Source organism: Poecilia reticulata, chromosome 18 (assembly GCF_904066995.2).
Source record: "Poecilia reticulata chromosome 18, P_reticulata-male-v2, whole genome shotgun sequence".
NCBI classification, from domain to species: domain Eukaryota; kingdom Metazoa; phylum Chordata; class Actinopteri; order Cyprinodontiformes; family Poeciliidae; genus Poecilia; species Poecilia reticulata.
The window spans coordinates 14635137-14640692 of NC_088847.1; the positions used below are offsets into that span (position 1 = coordinate 14635137).

The 5556-nt window shown below is 32.1% G+C and overlaps 1 long non-coding RNA gene across 1 annotated transcript; it reads left to right on the forward strand.

Annotated features, from left to right (window-relative positions):
• Positions 1 to 500: 500 nt before the first annotated feature.
• LOC145548586 (uncharacterized) lies at positions 501 to 1459 on the forward strand. The gene is made up of 3 exons (XR_014084584.1): positions 501 to 861; positions 1067 to 1172; positions 1264 to 1459. It is a non-coding gene; the product is annotated as an uncharacterized LOC145548586 (long non-coding RNA).
• Positions 1460 to 5556: the final 4097 nt, after the last annotated feature.

A 5556-nucleotide genomic window follows, 5' to 3' on the forward strand; every position in this document is an offset into this window, starting at 1 on the left:
ACTAGGACTGTCAGCAAATTTCCGAACCAAACACTCCAAAGAAAAATGTAAATAGTATCTTATCTTGTGACCGACATAAAATTCATTCTTTTACACGAGACCCACTGTTCTCAATTCTTACTTCCAATAATTGTAATAAGTTTTTTTTCTTCAATAGCTTCCAGGTCATGTGCCCTTCCCAGGTGGTAAAAAAGTATACTTTAGTATACTTCAAACATACTTAAATTTGTTAAGTATACTAAATATTAAGTGTACTACCTAGAAGTATATCTGAAGTATACTAAAAATACACTTGTATCAATTTCGAAATTAGAACTTTAAACACACTTAAACATAATTGTACCAAAATACACTTTTAATATATTAAATAAAGGTATACTTTCAAAATATTAATGAATATTTATGAATTTTTAAGTGCCTTAATAATATTTTATTATATTAAAATTTCATACAACAAAAAAAAGGATAATCATGACGTAATTTTTAAGAAAATGTCCAATCCATTTTCAGATGTGTGACGTAAAATCTTATAATCAATGGCATTAGCTCCAGTTCATACTCCAGACCAGATGGTGGCGGTATTGCACACTTTCATTTATTTTAAAAAAACGCCACAAAGAGAAGAAAAAACTTGAAGCAGGGAAGATAACGGACGCTGTTCAAATTCGCCATTTTTACTCGCATATTGCCTTGAAAGTAGAGAAGGCCTTGACAATAGTTACTAATTTTGGTAAATTCAAGCTGGTGACGTTCTAATCCGAGTTAGACGACAACACAACGGGACAACAACCGATGGAAATGAAATGTGGGTCACAAAAGGAGCCGGGAGGGATGAAGGCTGCTAAGTCTTGCTAGCTGGTGGTAAGTTTGCTTATTAATTATCGTCATTTAATTATAAACAGTGCAGTAATGATGTATATCTTACGTTGGTTTCTTAAATAATGTATCAATTTTATTGTGACTTGTATGATTATTACAATAGGAATCATTCAGCTTCATGTTATAACTGCATTGAGGCTGTTTGTTGCGACTTGTATATATTTTTTTCTACTTCTAACATAAACAGGCAAAGAAAACACCCAGAAATGTTTTTCCACCTCAGGCATCCAGTCCCAATGATCATCAGTTCTTATGACGTCACATACATGGTGAGTCCACAACGTCTTAAAATTGTAAGTATTATTTTTTTATTTGCCATTTTTCTGTTCTCTTTAAATACAAATGCTTTCTATGTTTAATTGCTCTATTGTTCTTTTTTTGTAGGTTTCTGTAAGGTGCAGTGAACGGGAATGTTCTGTCGTTGATCCTCACTGTCATGTTTTATTGTCACACTTAAATTTTCATGTTCATTGTGTTCACTTTTGATGTGTAAACTAATCATTTATGTAAAGTTCATAAAGTTGTGAGTAAAATTGGTCAATTTTAAAATGTCAGTAATAAAACAAAATATTTGAATTACCTTGGGCATCTTGTGTAATTAATCTTTCCATGTAATTTTAGCCTAAAACAATGTAAGTACTGTAGTGTTATGCATGTCATTTACAAAATAGGTACGTAGGAATAAAGACTCATGAGCAATTAAAATTGTAGTTTATTATCAATAGCAGGAAATCAATAATAAAAATTAAGTGTAATTTAAATACATTACTAATATATTAACAGTACATTTAAAATATATTTGAAGTATATGAAATATATATTTTTAATATAATTCTGAGACAAATTATTACACTCAAAATATAATATCAAAATATAATAAAGCTCTGAAATATTTAAAAAGTACACTAAGTACACTTGAAGTTGTTACAAAAAAGTATGTATAGTATACTAAATTATACTATTAGTTGTAATTTAATACAATTTAAATACTACTAAAGTATACTAAGCACAAAATTAGTTGTTCCAAAATAGTACAGTTTAAGTACATCGATAAAAGTATACTAAAGTATGTTAAAATTTAGTATACTAAAGTATACTTTTTTTCACCTGGGTTTTGACTCAAAATCCATGTGAAATTGTTCTTCCAGACTCGAGAGATGAGGAACACTCATTTTATTGCATTTGAAACTTTTTTTGTTATTAGCATTTTTTTTGTCCAAATTTAGTTGTTTTGTTTGTATTTGTCATCTATAGTGTATAATCTTGTATAATTACAATGGGAAATTAAATGTTGGTGTAACTCATGAATTCTTCAAAGAGTTATTATAGATGGTGATGGCTGTTGGAAGGAAAGCTCTTCTGCAGTGGTCTGTTTAATGAAGTTTCACAAATCAGAAGAAGGCTTCACAAATCCCAAACATGGTTTTAATTATTCTGCTACTAGTTGAGAATAATTTAGTCCATGTTTGAAGAGTCCAGGTGTTGTAGATTTGGAATTAGAGAAGTTCTTGTGTGACCAAGATACAAAAAGTGGTGAAATCGCCCTTTTTTGAAGTTTCACAAATCAGAAAAAGGCTTCACACTGATTTAGTGTAAATGGGTCACATGACCCAGAAGCTATAGAAGAAAAATACTACATTTTGACTAAATGTAAATGTAAAATATTTTTTTTGCCGTCCAGCATTGTCCGCATGCACAAAATTACAGTACATAAACAATAACATGCAGGGTGTCGATTATGATTAAGTTAGTGCCTCACCAGCTATAAACCTCACCACAAGTCATTGGTTTGGGTATAGCATTGGTCCTGGATTTAGTGTGGGTGTCCAGATTAAACTTCAGATTTTTTTTTTCTCTTGAACAAACCTGGTAAATTGGTTGTAGGCTGCATTAGATTGAAATTCAGACGGTAATATCATTGGAGGGATTGTGAGCCGGTCAACTGTTGAAAATAAAGCTCGAGCTTTATCAATGTTTTTACTTATTATTTCTACAAAGAACGTTTCTCTTGCATGTTTTGGTGTTGAGTGATAGTTACCCAGTCTTATAAATTTCATAATAAACGTGAAGTTGAGTTTTACGGTATTTATGTCAGGAACATAACATTAATATAAGGCTGGGTGATGAAGTCATTAATTCAATCAAGCAATTATTTTATTTTGGTAAATTGTCCATATTAAACAGGAAACAAGAAAAAAAACAATAAACAAACTCACAATTTACCATAAAAGAAATAGACTGATGCTGAGCTTATTCTTGCCTAATCTGTTTCAATACCTTACAACCTATGAAAGATAAATATATATTGTTAGAAAAATTATACATACTTTTATCACAGTTAGAATGTTGCATTAAGATAGGGAAGCGGGCACGGCCGCTCTCCGCATGATCAGCGGAATGGAATGTTCTACTTATAACCTTCGCTTGCATGCATAATATTATAACCTTGCTTATATGCATAGTACTGATAATGAAATATATTCCTGTTCCAACCGGTTACCCCCAACCTTCAGCGGTTGAAACAACAGTGTAATTAGGGCATTCCTAAAGAAATAAAAAGCAAGGCAGAGCGGAGACTTGTCAAGAGTGTGTTGGGAGATTGTAACTGTACAAGTCTCCGGGCACTCTCCTCGCGAGTAAAACCAAATAACTTGTCTCTGTGCTCTTCCTTTCAGTGTGATGTTTAAAAATGTTTGGGGTTTGAACCTAACATATATATATATATATATCTACATAACAATGTCAGATTTAATCATTTTAAGGCTTTTTAAATTAATTAATTAAAAAATTGATTAATCAATTCATTAATTAGTAAAGGTTTTAGTGTTAACCATTGAATATTTAAAAGAACCAGTTTGAGTGAGTTGGTGGGAGATAGTTCCTGACTTGATAATTATTTGTTTACATGACAAACAACAGAAACTCCATTAACTGTTTAACACAATAACAAAAATGAAAAACTCTCTAGATTTTTCTCAACTAATAGAATAATATTTAAAACCAAGTGTGTGATTTGTGAAACTAAACCAAAAATGTTGATTTCACCATTTTTATGCTTTTGGATGACACTAGAACTGCTCTTTCTTGAAGTTTCACAAAACAGATAAAGGTTTCACAAATCCCACACTATATTTTATGCTATTAGTTAAAATTGATCTAGTCCAGGTTTGAAGAGTCTAGGTGTTTTTTTAGGCAGAGTAAATTTAAGATGCTGACGGTAGTGAAAAATTAGGTGGAATCGCCCTTTAGCCATTTCTCGAATTGGAAGCTACAATTGGAAACCAACTTCAGCTTCGTCCAAGCAGTAAGGCCTGACATACATGACAAATCTATGGTAGCATAAAATGAAACGATCCCAAACACATAATTTAATGAAAGCCTCTCATAAATGATGGTGGTGTCGGCTGAAGGAGTTTGCCCTGCAATCGGTGAATCACCAGATCAATCCTTGGGCTACCTTTGAGATTTCAGTTTGATATAGAACAGTCATTATGAATTACATTGACTATTAAGAAACCAAAATATCACACCAACATTACATTCTTTGTAAAACTTACTTTTGCAGTCTGGTTTATGGTTTTGCATCATAGATGTTTACATCAACAAAATTTTAAATTTTGTCCGGTTAATACCGTTTCCTTTAGGGTAATTAACTGGTCAACAATATTTTTCTATTAATTTTACAATTACTTAGATTTTTACAATAGATTTCTGTGTTTTCTACATTTCATGATTGTCAAAATCACTTGAAATATATGCTTATTGGATTAATGTAATTCCATGTATTTTCAATGGTAAGAAAGTGCATTTTATATTACAGTCAGAAACTGCAGATATTTTCCATTTTTTTTACCGTAAATTTATAGATTTTTTTCTTTGCAATGTTGACTTATGGCATTTCCATGTATTTCCTACAGCAATAAAATGTTTCGGATATTACGGTCTGTAACTGTTGATATTTAAAAATTTTTTCCTTAAATTTATGGAGTTTTTTTTACAGGGTGGTAAGACAGTGTCATTATTGAACATTGGCTGAAAGGTCACTCAGCGAGGAAGAAACCCTCAAAAGAAACAGAAATGATCAAGCCTGAAAATGAATACAAGGAACATAGATCTTCAGGCCTATGGTTGGCAGGGTCATGTTTTGGGGCTGTTTTGCTGCAGGAGAACTGACGCACTTCATAAAATAAATACTATTATAAAGAAAGAACATTATGTGGAAATATTGAAGCAACATTTAGAAAGATCAGCCCAGACTTTACAACTTGGGCTCAGATAGGTCTTCCAACTGGACAACAACCCTCAGCTTACAGCTGAAATGGTTACAAAGTAGCTAAAGGAGAACAGAGTCAGTGTTTTAGTGTGGCCATCACAAAGCCCTGATTTCATTCCTATGGAGAAATTGTGGGAAGATATGAAAATGTGTGTGCAAGTGAGGCGTCCTACAAAATGGACTCAGTCCCACCAACTCTGTGATCAGGAGGAATGGGCCAGAAGTCCAGCAAAACATTGTGTGAAAACTTGTGGAAGGAAACTCCAAAGGCTTGACACAAATCATGTAGTTTAGTAAATGGAAATAATTTTGGTAATTCTAAGGTAAAACGTGATAAGTTTGGTTTGTAACTTTAGACAGGGAGGAGAAAAGATAATTTAAAATATAAAACCATTTCCATTGCA